This window comes from Sciurus carolinensis, unplaced genomic scaffold (genome assembly GCF_902686445.1).
Source record: "Sciurus carolinensis unplaced genomic scaffold, mSciCar1.2, whole genome shotgun sequence".
In the NCBI taxonomy this organism is placed as follows: domain Eukaryota; kingdom Metazoa; phylum Chordata; class Mammalia; order Rodentia; family Sciuridae; genus Sciurus; species Sciurus carolinensis.
In genome coordinates, this window is record NW_025920119.1 from 3,382,259 (window position 1) to 3,397,709 (window position 15,451).

General features: G+C 44.2%; 2 pseudogenes; both read right to left on the reverse strand.

Moving 5' to 3' along the window:
* Window positions 1-2,316: 2,316 nt before the first annotated feature.
* On the reverse strand, window positions 2,317-12,629 carry LOC124973696 (E3 ubiquitin-protein ligase ZNF598-like; annotated as a pseudogene).
* A 653-nt stretch (window positions 12,630-13,282) lies between these two features.
* Window positions 13,283-14,211, reverse strand: LOC124973697 (olfactory receptor 2T6-like; annotated as a pseudogene).
* Between the last annotated feature and the right edge of the window lie 1,240 nt (window positions 14,212-15,451).

Sequence of the window (15,451 nt, forward strand, 5' to 3'; positions counted from 1 at the left end):
TTTGACCCAGAGTTACCTACTGGAAGAGGTAATCCATTCCCATCCCCAAGGAAAGTTCCATGTCATCTGTCATGTATGATGTCACATTTTCATAAAAAATTTCATTTGAAAATAAGATAAAAAAAAACTCTTTCCCATCACATTGGGGCATCTTACCTTGGCATTAGAGAGGCCTCTTCCTCCAACAGACCTCCTGAAGGTCAGTATGACACAGAGTAATTGTCAGCACATTGGTGGGGTTGCTCATAAATTACTAAGGGAGTGGGCTTCATGTGGACATAGGACAAGAGTGACAGAGGAGTTTGCTTCACCAGCCCGGACTGAGCTGCTGCTGGACCACTGTCATGGATGGGAAAAGCCTGGAGAGGAGAGGACAGCAGAGAAATGAGACTCAGGTCCTTAGCTTTGTAGTTGAAGGACACTATTTTGAGCCTGAAATGTTCAGTCAACAGATGGCACTACATTGTGTGTTCTGCTTTTCTGGAGGGTTCATGGCTCACATTCCTCCTAGGCTGTTATATAAAATTCTTAGTTCAAGGTGGCATTGATGCTGAGATTGAGAGTTTAAATTTAGATCCCATTGTTCACTGGCTACAGCATAGTGCCTCCTGAATCAGAATGAGTCTTCAAGGAGATCATGGAGATGGAATGTCATCATACCTGCAGATGGTGTGTGTGGGAACCATGTTCATGTAGATGAGACAATGCAGAGCCATCAGAGCAGAGGGCCTTGGGCCTTGGTGCCAGTGCAGATGGCCTGGGATCACATGAGCCTGGACCCATGTGGACCTGAGAATGTCATGCAATTCGGTTTCCTCAGTAATCTGCACTGTCCTTTGAGCACTGAAATGTGCCTCCATATTGGTATCCTGAGGCTGAATGTAATCAAATGCAGGTAAAACTTCAGGATAAATGATTGGCTCATCATATTTTATTTGTTTGTTTTTTTAATGTGGTGCTAAGGATCAAACCCAGTGTCTTGTGCATGCTAGGCTAGCTTTTTGCCACTGAGTTATAACCCCGACCCTGGCTCATCATAAAGGAGACAGTACTTCAATTTTAAACATCTGGGAGGATATCCCACTTTATCTAGTTACTGCATCCATGGAGGGATTTCTGTGGTTAACAACAGGGTTGGTGAAGGGCTCCTTTCCTCCTTTGCTCTGTGTGGTTATCTGCAGCTTATGGGGAATGTTTCCATCATCACTTCCCTTCAACTGATCAGAACTGGGCAGGCATTTCCTGGTGACTCCTTTATAAGTGGAAATGGGTGGGTGTCTCTGGCCACAGAAGCATGTCTATGGTCCTGTCTCACTTAACCTGGATTGAGATCTGTGTGTGCATCCTGGACCATGTCCTGCTGTTGATGGACATGGGCTATAGTTGTTCTGAGTGTGCCCTTTATCCTCATTCCTTCCTCACCAGAGGTGTACCTGCAAACTCTCATATCCCTGAGACACCTCAGTATCAGGAGGCACAGGCCAATCCTCTCTCAGAGAAACTCCTCAGTGGCCACAGCCTGTGACCTCAACCAAGGACTGCCCCTGAGGAGTTCCCAGGTCCTTCATCACTCTCTCATAAAATGTCCTGTCCTCAAACTTGTTGGGACGATCTGTAATCCACACTCTTCCACTACTGAGTGGAATTGGTTGAGAGGGTTAAGGATAGGATATTTAATTCTAGGCAAAATTACTGCATAGATTTTCATAAGAAGAAGATATATTTGGTTCTTCTGTTATTTATTCAAAACATTTCAATTTCTTTTTTTTACTGCAAAATAAATTTATTTGAAGATAAACTGTCTTATAAAAGGTCAGAGGCAACTAGAGATCCTAGATTCAACTTGTCTCATACAAGGATTCAACTTCAAGTAGCAGAAATTTATCTGCTTTTAATCCTGAACACTCTTGAATTGTGAACTGTTTTCTTGACACACTGAACAGCCAACTCCAGCACCAGGGGATCCACAGCTTTCAGCTCAGGCTCATGAGGGCCCAGTTTGTGCCACTGAAGCCTCTGACTGTTACCAAAAGCAGAGGTCCTGGCATCCCAGCCCTTTCCTCCCTGGCACTTTCCAAAAGTACAACAATGAAAAGCAAGAGTGGCCCACTGCTGAGCAGGGGGTGGAACTTCTTCATGATGATATGCTGACAGCACAGGGCGGGTCTTCCTGGTGACCCCCTGGCAGGCTGGAAAACCAAGAGTTCTGAGCAGCAGCCTTACCAGGATCTTACCTGGATGCCTGGCCGCTGGCAGGAGGAAGGAAGGAGAAAGGAGGCATACAGGTGTGACAGTTCCGGCCTCCATTGGCAGAAGCTACGTGATGATCCTGGCAATGGCTTGAAGGGAGGGGAAGTCATTGTCTGGGCAGTGAGCTGCGCCTGGTGGCTATTGATGTCATCCTGCACCAGCACCTACTGGCAGGTGGGGCACACACAGCAGTCCAGACCCACCTGCCAGGTGCTTCACTGCCATGCGCTCCCCTTATTCCCCTTGAACTTGGTGTCTGCTGGCTTCTCAAGGCTGTGGAAGTCCATGTGTGCAGACAGCAGCTCCTGCTGCTTGGTCATGTCAGGCAGCAGCACCAGCAGCTCACTGAAGGTCTTCTGGAAGTTCTCCCAAAGCAGGTCCCGGTGGCTATTGTACTACTGGGCTGCAGAGATCATTCCCTGTCTGAACTCCCCCAGGTGGCTCTTAAACTTGCAAAAGTGGGCCTTGTCGCTCTGCACAAAGTCCTTGATAGACTGGATGAGCTGCAGGTACTTCTCCCAAAAGTTCTCAGGGACCAAGTAGGCTTGTGGTGTTGATGTCAGCATGGGGGCTTTTGTGGTGGTGGTGGTAGGGTGGTGGTGGTGGTATTGGTAGGGCTGGGAATGCAGGCTGGGTGGGGACTGGAGAGGAGACTGTAGAAGCCAGGGTTGGGGAGTGTCTTGCTGACAGGAGGTGCCAGACCAGGTGGAGTTGGGGGTGGTGTGCCCTTCAGGAGCACCACAGTGTTGAATCCTGGGGGAGGAGGCATCCTGGGTGGGCAGGGGCCTCCCAGCACTGGGATGTCTTCCTGGGGTGTGGGGCAGGGAAGGGGCTCCAGGGGACTTGGGAGCCCCAGGGGTTCATTGGGGGTGCTCTGAGCCGGAGTCGGCTCCTCTGTGTGTCCACTGATGATAACAGCTACTGGCCATTCTTCTCTACTCACAGGAACTTCAGGGGCCTGCTCAGCCCCGGATTTTGGGGTATGGTCAGGGGGCAGTGGCAGGGACAGTGTAGTACCAGGCTTTTCAGAGCCCACCTTCTCTTTCTTGCCAATCTTGGTGGAGGTCAGGGTGGAGGCTGGATCCAGCAGAGAAGCAGCTGTCCCAGTGGGCATGCTCCGCAACTCCTGGGCCCCAAGGCCACTGCCCTGTTCCTCCACAGGGGGACAGGCCATCTTCCTGTGTAACCCTGCTCCCCTTCCCAGCCTTCCTGGAGGTCTGGCTGCTCCCACTAGCAGCCTGGGCCGCTGGAGTGGGTGGAGCCCCTTTCTTGCTGCAACTGCTCTTCCAGGCAGAGATGAGGCTTGGCAGGTTGGTACTGGGCTTGGATGCAGAGGACAGCAGGGCAGGGAAGTCCTCCTTCTGGAAGGTGTTTCTACCCCTGGCGGGACCAGGATACACCAAAGCTAGCCCCAGAAGACCTAGAGCTGCCCCTGTGCAGCAGGAGGAAATAGAAGCACAGAGGTTGGGGAAATCTTCATCCTTGAGTTTCGGAGTAGGAGGATGCTTTGGGGGTTGAGCCCTGGGCCCAGGCCCAGGCAGTCTTCTTGGCCTACAGGACCATTTGCTGAGGCCTCCCTGGGGCCTAGGCCTTCACCCTGAGTCCGTTTAGGTGCCAGGATCGTGGGACTCATCGGACCCCTGCACTGTGGCCTCTTCCTTCTTAGGCCTGCCACCGTCCTCCTGCTCCTCCCTCCTGTGCGTCTCTTGCTGTGCAGCCACTGATGCCCGGATGGCAGCAGCCACTTCTCGTTCCTCTTCTTCCCTCTTCTATTTCCAGCTTCCTCGATGGCTCTGCTGGGCTCCATGCCCGCTGGCCTGGGCCCATCAACCCTGGTGGTTGTACCTGTCCATCTCCTGGTAGTCCTCACTGCTGACAATCCCCTCACTGGGTCATGAGTGCGATGGTGAAAAGTTGAACTGCAGGTCAATCTGGTGGTTCTGGTGTGCCTCAGCACTGCTGCGGCTGTGACAGGCAGTCGGGTGTGATTGAGGTCAATCTCAGTGCTAAAGGCATGGGTGAACTGCTCTGTGCTACAGCGGCCCTCTTCACACAGGAAGCGTTTCTCCAGGAAGTGCTCATGCAGGTATGCATAGTCTCTGTAGTAGTCCTGGGCCCCATCTTAGTCATAGAAGAAGTGGTCTCTGTGCAAGTTATTCAGCAGTTCATTGTCATAGAACTTGTAGAGCGGGTGTCCATGGTGTGATGTGTCTTCAGGATCCCCTTGCTTGCGGTGCCAAGCCAGGTCCTTGCGCGAGTACCACTTGAGCTCGTAGATGAAGATCCTCAGGTGCTTCAGGCACAGCTTGCAGCAGAATAGCTCATGCTGCAGCCACATGTGCTGCTCCAGGTCCCCGAAGTAGCCAAAGGGCGACAGCTGGGGGCACTGCGGGCACTCATGCTGCAACAGCTGCCTGTACAATGGAAACACTTTTCCATCTGCAAAGTCGATGTCATATTTCTTCTCGTGCTGCAGCTGCTGGATGGGGTTTGTGGCAAAGGCAGGAAGCTTCTTCCTGAAGACCGCCTGGCGCAGCTCCTCGCGGCACACGGCGCAGTACAGCTGCTCGCACGGCACCCGCATCTTGGTGGAACAGCGTGAGCACACCGGATGGTCGCAGCAGCCCAGCGTCATGACCTCCAAATCCCCGCAGTACAGCACTCAGCTCCCGCTGTTCCACTTGGGCGTCGCTGCCACTGCAGCCGCCACCGCGTCCAGGACAGTGCGCTGCCTCTCTCTGCCCACTGCCACCGCCACAGCCTGGCTCGGGTACCCTCCCCCATTTTAATTTCTTGATGTGGTGAAAGATATGCTGTAAAATCTATATAAATCTAGGTGGAAATCATTATTAAGACTGACAAAGCAGAACACTAGACACATGGAATTGTGTTACATTAATATTAAAATAAATTTTAAAATATAATGTAATATTAAATTATATGTTGATTCCAGGAAAGATGCTGATAAAGGATACTTTAATGATCCCTGGTCATGACGGTACACACCTGTATTCCCAAGTATTTAGGAGACTAAAGAGGGAAGATCACAAGTTTGAATTCAATCTGGGTGACTTAGCACAACCATGTCTCAAAACCAAAATTTAAAACAAGGACCTGTGGTGTAGCTCAGTAAGAGAATGCTTGATTAACATGCATGAGGTTCTGGGTTCAATTCCAGCAACACTAAAAAAAGTCAATACCTAAATTTAAATTGTGTCATTATTGAATATTTTTTGTGAATACATTAGGAGCCATGGAATTATACCTTGTGTTTCTAAATTTCATAGTAATTGGAACTACATATTACACTCCATTTTTGTTTAATATATTAAAATGTAAAAATGCATTCTACTGTCATATACAATTAATTAGAACAATTAAAATTTGACAAAAGAATGACTCTATTATCAGTTTTTAATGAGAACAGCCTTAATTAAACATATACTAATGGTATCCATTAGATTTGGTTTAAACACTGCCACAGTGATTTTCACATTCCACTTCTCCTTACTGCCTGATGCATCTTTTTCTATTTTCCCAAGCCTGGAAAGCACTGAGCTGTTTCTGGGAGGATATGATCATAGTCACTTTATAGATGGGCAGTGTGTGAATAAGGCAGAACTTCGAGTTCACTTCTTCCAGCTAAGCTGGAAACTCTGTGCCTTGCAGCCAGCAGCTTTCATGTAGGGGATTTTCACACAGAGCATCATGCAAAGACTCTGTCCCAGTGCTAGCAACATGCCACCTAGTTTGTTTCCTAAGCCTTTAAATTCCAGATTCTTTAATTTTAATGTTAAAAAAATGAAGAAAGGAAAAATTCTGTTTATCCTCTCCTTAAGTAAAAATTATGAATAACCAAGGAAACATTTAAAACAAACAATAGCAATAAAACAGTCAGTATGATTATCCTTCATATTACAAATACTCTTAGTGGCCCAGATCAGAGTCCAGGCAACAGTTCTGGTTGAGGAGGAATTGCCAGGAGCAGGTGGCAGTGGAGCTCCCTGCTGCTCTCTGCAGCTTCTTAGAGCACCCCTCAAGTTTTCATCTAGACCTGAACCCACCCCCTGGTGGACCATAGTTTTGCAATGGGTAAGGGAATCTTCTGGAGACATCCATGGGGTTCCTCAGGATTTTCTGAAAGAAATACAGTCAAGTATAAGATGTGGGAAACAGCCCTTATTTTAGTAGACCCTGGCAGCTCCTTGTACATGCAACTCTGAGCATGGTGGAGAGTGGTCATAATCCCTGCTAAGAGCTGGGGGAACCCCTCAGACACAGAGGGAAAGAAGAGCCTAAAAAGTGATGCATAAGTCCCTAAGCTAAGCAAGAGAGGGCAAAGACACCCTGAAAAGACTTTCATAACGCACAAGTGTAATATACACAATACTAAACAATCACCACAGATAGGAATATGCAGATGACCAGTACCATGGAAGCAGGCCAAGCCATGCAGAAGTGAATTATCCAGGAATTGACCTTAAATAGTTCAATAACTAATATATACATTAGGGCCTGTTTGATTCCCTCTTACACACACACACACACACACACACACACACACACACACACAATCCCTAATAGTATTATTGACTAAATGTCAAAATTCCATTGAATTATCATTTGAGTCTTAATGGAAAATTTCAGCAAGTTGATATAATTTCATTAAATTGATAAAAGTGGCATTTGCTTGTCTTCCTTCCTTTCTACCTTTTTTTTCCCATTCTTCCATTCTTCCATATGTCCCTCATCCCTTCCTTCCTTCCTTGGAGGTAAGTAATCTAGAAATCATGGTGTATGTAGGGGAAATAACCTACATGCACGGAATGAATAACATTTTGTAGATTGATGAGAAATAAGGTTGAGGAAGAAACTAAAGCTGGAAGATGAATCACAACCAACCAAGGTCAGATTAGATTAACTGATATATGGCAGAAACAAAGCCATTTTTAATTGATTGACAGCTCAGTAATCAGCACTCTGTTGATGCACAGGTAATAATTGATGGACAGACACAGACTAATGAACAGTAGATGAATGGGTAGATTTGATCTGAATCAAGTGCATTTAATGTTAGGAAGGAAAGTTTCAGTTTGCAATAAACCTAACTGGTTTTGGAGAATTGGAACATCAAGGTGTTTAAAATCACCAAACCAAGGCAGGCATACAAAGTTCCTACATGAAAATCAAATGCAAGCTGTAAATTACCTTCTCCAAAACCAGAATAGTTGCTTTCTGTCTCTTTTCCTCTGCATCTGACTGTTTTCTTTCTGTATTGTTCTGCACATCCTGGCATAAGTAATATAGCTGGACAGAGAAAAGACTGAACATTAGTGATGGGAAAATATTTACATCATTGCAATGATGCCTTTGTGTATTGTATCCTACAAACAATTCATTCAGCATAGATAAAATATAAAAAGTTTGCTCTCATTCTTGTTCACCATACCACACACACCTCAATATTTAATTTCTTCTGCTTACAATTGGTTATATATATATAGAAACCCTTTCTTCATGGCTTCTTGAATTTATCTTTTAATTTTGGCCTAGTAATTATCATTTCTGTTAAGACATATCACTCTGGGATTTCTCTTTGCTATATTAGTGCATCAGTCAAAAAACAAGAACTTTCTCTCAAATGGTCTTTGTTAGTTTCAATCTATTTTGAGTGTTCACATTTCACAGTATATTAAGTGATATCTAAGCATAATCAGGTAAGTTTTGTAACTGGTACTTAATAGAGATTTCTCCCAAAAACTGAAAATTAAGGCTACTTCTAGAGGCATAATGTATAGGTAATACATTATAACACATATTAACATATCTTAAACTCCATGCAATATTTTGCTGTGCCCTTTCCTTCAGGACCTACACTCGGTGCATATAGATGAGAACAGATATGATTCCAGTGACTTTGGTAAGATGACTTGGGTTGCTTCTGCTTCAGGTTCCACAATCCATTTCGAACACCACCAAGTAATCTGAATGTGCAGTGCCTCAGAGACTGAGTGGTAGGTACAAAAAGTATAAAGAGTTATACAATGGTTTTGCAAATAGTATTTGCATTAAAATAAACTATTATTCAAAGGTATGTTTTAATTACTCCCTCAGAGATCCTCTCATTGAAACTGACAGGTCTACTGGTTTTAACATTTTTCTAGTCTTAACCAATATATAAAATACATATTTTCATGAATTTTATTTACAAAAGTGACATAGAATATTTTTGTAAAGTCATGTAAACTTAAGCACATTATGAGCATTTCCCAAAGTTATTAATAGAGTGCACTTGCATTTTTTAATCACTGCAAAATAACTGATCAAAAAGTACTATATTGTATGATCTCAAAAGAGATCTAAAATAATATTTCCCTCATTATTCTATTAGACACTATTCAGAAGAGACAATGATATTCCATATATAATTTTTTTACTACTCTTTCAAATATTTCCCTACATGGTGGCAGCAGTCAGACTCTAACTGAAGTGGTACTGCACAGAGAACCTCAGCCCAGAGAGAGAAACACCAACTGTCTGTTCCAGTGATGCCTCTTCAAGGGGCAGAAACAGTTCCCTCTGCAAGGTTCATCTCATCTGAGAACCACAGAGGGTGACATCCAGGATGGCAGCAGAGCATTCTCTGAGCTCTCCTTTGTCACTCTCCCAGGATGTGCAGTCATGGGCTTTCAGTGCTTCCAGGGGTCACTCAGATGATGCCAACAAATACCACTAAAGCCACACCAGCTGTTTGCTGCTAAGGACGGACCCATTACTGATAGGATCTGACCTCTTCTAATGCTGTGTCCCAACTCTCAGAACCTGTGATCTGAAGGAGACATGTGCTTAATATATTGTGACCACTATGCCACGCTGAGTATCCTTGACACAAATTCATAGTGTTGCTGGTGTCTGGGATTTCCACAAGATCACAGAGTACCTGACTCCTATTCCTGTGCATGGTGACTCTTGATCTCACACCCAGGGACTTGTTCAGACCTCAGCATTGGGGCCCAAGTCTGGGTTCCCATTTGGCTCCTCTATTTGGAGCATGTGTGTATGGACACATTCGACTCTTGGTCTCTTTTTCTGCACTCAAAGAGAAAAAATAGAAAATAAACTATGACATAGATTTGGGGAGACTGTGGAATGATCTAGTAGGTGAAAGGGATAAGTATCAATTCACAGGATTAGATCTGACAAGATAATAAGGCTCAGAGAGGCATTGTAAATCAGCATTACTAATTCTCAGGTGCTTTTCTTGAAAGAAGTCACTTTATCTTAATCCATACTCAGGTTAGAAGGAACCAGGTAAAAGATTCAAAGATGGTACACATGTTACAAATTCATTATGTGATATACTTTCTCCAGTCTTCATTTTCTGGGCCATGTGTAGGCTCCCTTTAGTTGGTGTTTCTGATGGCCACACTGACCAGTCCACAGAGGCACAGTTCATCATTTAGAAGAGATGTGTGTTGAGTATTGATGGTCTTCATCAGGGTATTCAAGAGCATCACAGCAAGGCCCTGAGATCAGGCTAATTCCTCATGGTACCTTTTTTTATGTAACTCACCAAAGGGCTTTTAGTTGGAAGGATTTGGATTTTAGGGATCAGGGTGACAATATTAACAATTTCACTAAAATACATCATCACCTTTATATTTCTTAATCAGCAGCTACAAGGATGAGTTCATAACTGTGGATGAGGACCACTATCTTCTGCACAGATCCTGGGAATGACTAGAAGTTGCAACGTGAGTAGGATTATTGGGGGTGTTATGGTTTAGATATGGGGTGTCCCCCAATACTCATGTGTGAACTAACAAAAGAATGCTGAGAATTCAAATGATTGCATTATGGGAGCTGTAACCTAGTTGGTGAAAAAATACACTGGTATGGATTAACTGGATTGTGACTATAGGCAGGTAAGGCATGTGTGGAGGGCATGGGTTCCTGATGTTCACTTGGGGTTTATATTTTGTCTGTGGTGAGGCAAACTCTCTAGGCATCCTGGTGCCATGTCCTGACTGCTTTCCTCCATCATACTCATCCACCATGATGTTCTGCCACAACTTGTGTGCAAAGCAAAACAACCAACCATGTAGAGACCTCTGCATCTGTGAGCCCTAGATAAATATTTCTTCCTCTAAAATTTTTCTTGTTGATTTGGTCACAGCAATGAAAAAGTGATCTAAAACAGGAAGGTCTGCCAGAATGATTGTTTTGGGATTTCAAGTTGTGGAGGAGAGGAGGGATGGTCTCAGTTTATAAACTCCTATCATTTCAGCCATGCTCACCTGAACTACATAGTCATTTTAGGGGATTCAGGGGAGATGACTCATAATGCATGATAGAACACCCAGTGAGGAAAGACTAGTTCCTTCCCTTTAAAATGCCTGACCCAGTTGCAATGCCCTTCTCTTGAAAGATGGCTTTATTCTGGCAGTAGGGAAATTGCCAAATTTGGGAAATATACTCCAGGGAAGTGCGGAGATTACATGATTTTAGTCTATGAAATAAACCTACAGAAAAAAGAACATACATATTTTATTATATGCCCAAAATATGGAATATGAGATCAAAGGAGTCAAATGGGGGATGTGGATTGCCCAGACCTTTTGAAAAATATTTTATTTAGAGACAGGGTTTTGCTAATTTGCTTAGAGCCTCACCAAGTTTCTGAGGCTGGCTTGAATTTGCAATTCTCATGACACATCCTCCACAATTCCTGGGATTACAGGTGTGTGCCACCACTCACGGCTGAAATTATTTTCAATCTCTACGTGTATGATATTTGGTTTTATCCTCCCCAGCCCTCCATACCTCAGTATAATTACCAAGAACACATATTTATATGTGTGAGATAAGGAGGAAAAATCAAATGGCAGAGATGTAAAATAGTGAATGTCATGAGCATGCAGAGCAATCATTGTTAAGAACAGCAAGAACACTAGATAATGATGAGTGTTCATGAAGGATTTTTACATTTATCATTTTACTTGATCTTTAAATTTTTAGAAGGTGAAATGTGTCTTAACTCAAATTTTAAAGAATAGAAAATTGGGCCTCAGAGACATCACATGATTAGCAGAAGTTCACAAAATTTTCACGATGTTCCTGAAATTGTCACCCAGTTCTTGAAGGTCAGTCTCTCCTTTCCTTCTTATTTTTTGCTTCCTATGTCTCAACATCTTCTGGGTTGCTGTCATCTGGAACTTGGCATTTCCTCAGCGAGGCTAGTAAGATTGAGGAACAGGGAATTCTCCAGACAGACAGCAGCCACAAGGGTGCTTCTGGTTTGCAGCAATGACATTGTGCCACTGGTCAAGAGCAGGTCTGCTTTCCCCATGAGCTGAAGTCAGTCCAACATGAAGTTCCCAGGCACTTGTTCATTTGGCTGAAGAATCTGCCCAGCACCCAACTGCTTTTTCTGTACAATAGCAAGTGTGGCTGTGTTTGATTCATCCACCATCATCTGTAAGCCCTGGGATGTGGTGGGAATCCTAGCTCCAGCCTTACCAACTGACCAGGTTCTGCCACCCAAACCAAGGTGCTAATCAAAGAGATGAGCACTGGCGAAGACAGGAAAGGGGTCTGAATTGGTATAGCTCTGCTGTGAATACAATGGGATCTATCTCCTCAGCCCTGTCTTCAGAGGAAGGAATTGACAAGAACTGCATAGGGAAGCGATGGAAGTGGGGTTGACAAGAGGCATACACAGGTAGCACTGCTGGTCTAACTGGTCTAGTAGATGTTTTCTTAGTTGTTCTGGTTAAGCCTTGTCTATAATAAGAAAGTTGCTATTTCCTGGCAACAGTTTCAACTCTCATGACAAGAAATGTATCTATGGAATTCATTGTTCTGCAATCCATGAGTGCAGGACAGACTGCCTCAGAGTAAAGGAAACAGAGTGCAGGCAGCAACACACATCAAGCTTTTGTCCTGCTTTTTGTTACCATGAGCAGGTGCTAGCAAAGGGTGACTGACTTTAGCAAGAGCAGCCTATAAGTTCTTTTCTGCAACAGGACCAATCCTGAAATCACCATATAGAGGTTGCCAAAGGGCCTGTGATGTGTTCCTAGTTTTCATGACTGGATCTATAATTGAGGCTTAAAACTTTTCTCTAGATTCCTGGTTCCTAAAAGGAAATAGTATTAAATCATTTACCACCTCTAATTTTCCTATGAAAACCTATGTGTGCATTTCTGCCTCATTTTGCTAATGATATCCAATGTGAAACCAAGTGATGTAGAGAAGAAAAATGCTGTTCATAATTTCTTTGAAAGGTAATAGAGGATATAATCATACTTCCCACCACTAATATCTATGAAGAGTTTCATCATGACCAATAATCCTAACTGCAGCGGAAGCTGGGTCATGATTATGGAAATTGCTAATTGGCACTTCTTTCTCAACTCCCTCTCACTTCCAAAGTAATGGTTATTTTCCCCATAACAAATAAAACATGATAGCACTCTTCATAGTTAAAAACTTAGGATTTGATTTCCTGAAGAACTCATGATTCACAATTTTCTAGAACCAAATTTAGATAAAGGAGGAAAGTTTTCAGTTGCTACTCAAAGAAAGGATACCCGGACCCTCAAACCCTCTTGTGAGTCTGAGTAGGGATTCCCTTGGGGGGGTTTACAATGCTGTCACTTTCAAATGGTGACATCCTTCAATGTTCCTTGCAATCTAACAATGGACAGTTTATAATGTCATTATGAAGACATCAAGTATGTGCAGGGTATACAATATCAAATGGACATCTGGGGACATTGTCTGCATAGACTGGAATAAGAGAACTGGCATCAGAGAAGAACTGGAATTGATGGAACAAAGAAAGGGCAAGTCATTTTTCCCAGGACCCTGGTGTCACCCACATGTGCACATCCCCAAGGTGCCAGGCCTCTGATGGGAGGGAATCTGAGGAGCACTTTGCAGAACTTGCTTTGGAAACCATCGCCAACTTGACCCACACCATTCACGGTGCAACCTATATACCCTGGGACACACATACAGGTTCTTTATGTCAGAGTCCCTTATTCACCACACAGCAGGCTCCTCCATGGCAGGATCTTACCCTCCCCAAGGCTCCCATAACATCCCTGTTCCTCAACCTGTAGATGAGAGGGCTTAACAGGGACATGAAGGTGGTGTAGAAGGCAGAGAAGATCTTATCTTTGAGTGGGATGTGGTAGGAGTGGGGAAGCATATACCTATACAAGGTGTTCCCATAGAATAACATCACCACTATCATGTGTGATGAGCAGGTGGTGAAGGATTTTCTCTTCCTGTTGGATGACATGATACAATTCACCACGAGAAAGATCTGGGCGTAGATGTGAACACCATGGAGAAAGAGATCAATAGCATCATGACATAGCAGATGTACATCACCATTACATATGTGGCCTTGTCACCACAAGCCAGTCTCAGCATGGTTGGTAGCTTGCAGAAAAGATGGTTAACCTCATGGGAGACTCATAATGGGGGATCCATGGTGATGGACATGAGGAGGAAACTGTCTAGAGCGCCAGTAGACCAGGAGTTAGCCAGGATGAACCAACAAATGCAGCAGCTCATGAGAGCAGGGTAGTGGAGTGGGCTGCAGATGACCATGTGGCTTTCATGGGCCATGAATCTCAGCAGGAAGAACTTGACCACCTCAAAGCTCAGGTAGAGAAAGTACTGGGCAGTGCAGGCAGAAAAGGAGACGGTCCCCTTGCCCACCAGGTAGTCCACAAGAATCTTGGGCACAGTGGTAGAGACATAAACCATGTTGATGAAGCACAGTTGGCTGAGGAAGAAATACATGGGTATGTGCAGCTGAGGTCCAATTAGATCAGGATCGTGATCAAGTTGATCACAGCCCCATTGACTGTCATGTCCACAGAGAAGGTCCCACCAGCAAAGAGGAGGAAAGAGGCTCACCAGCATAAAGTTGACAGAGAAGGTCATGTTTAATCCATGGGCTTGTGTTTGATCTGGGAAACAGAGATACATGAACTGGTGAGAGTCACAGTGGTGTGGCAGACCATGTGAAAGTGTCTGTGTAGCAAGCACTAGTAAGTTATGATTATTTGTATGATTGACATCAGGCAATTTTTGGTGAGCTGGATTTGCAGCAACTAGAAAGTTTGGTTTTGATGGAATGAGACAAGTGGACACTTGGCAATTGCTGCTCAGAGTGAGAAAGTTTAGTTATTAAGGCAGAATACCAGGGTTCCAAGGGGACTGGATATTGATTCAAATAGCCAAATAATTTAGTCAGACATTTGATCAAATTGGGAATTTTCAACACAATTTTAAAACTGAAATGCTTCCGCTGCAAATAACCATTAAGTTGTAGACACAACTAGAAACCACAGTGAGTGTCAGTGAACAGGATGACCTCATCTATCTGATCCTTGACCATGGCTGTTACCTCCTCCTTCACTCACTCATCAGTGTTGCATTCACTATCACTGCCAACCTGCATTTATGAGACACTGCTGGCAATAGTGTAGTGATTAGTAGAGAATGTTCCACACCTTAGGTTTTTGTTCTGGGAGAAATAGAGCAGGAAGTAGCCAGGGGATGTGCTTTCCAGAGCACCAGTTAGGGCTGTGGGTACAGCTGTGTTTGAACAGTGTGGGATCATATAAAATGGCTACAAAGGGAACAGAATCGTGCATTAAAAGGTGAGTGATGAATTTGATGGCCAGAGCTTAATGGAGCCAGGATGACAGGTGCAAAAATTTTGTGCAGGATGTGTGGGATGGTGAGGTGCCAGGAGTTGTTCTTCTGGGCAGGGCATGGAAATCAGAACTGCTTTTAAAACTACTGTGAGCAGAATTAAATTGCAGCTCAAAAGTTATAACTGTTTAACCTTTACTATATGTTCATTCTGCTCTTTAAAAATAAAAGTGTCCCTTTTGTGCATTTGAGCCTGTTATATTTTTACCAATCTTATGTCATTGTGGTTCTTACCAGTTTGCAAAAGGAACACACACATCTGGGGCAGACAGGGTTATCCAGGCTTTTCTTCCCACACCTTTTCCCTCTCACAAGACTCCTGGATTGTCAGTCACAAACTCTAGACATGGTGGTTGGTGAAAATGTCTGAAGGACCTTGTAGAATAGAGGACACCAGGAAACCTCCCCTAGTCTCAGAAAGAGAATGGACATCCAGGCTGTGTGTGGCTCATTCACATCTCAA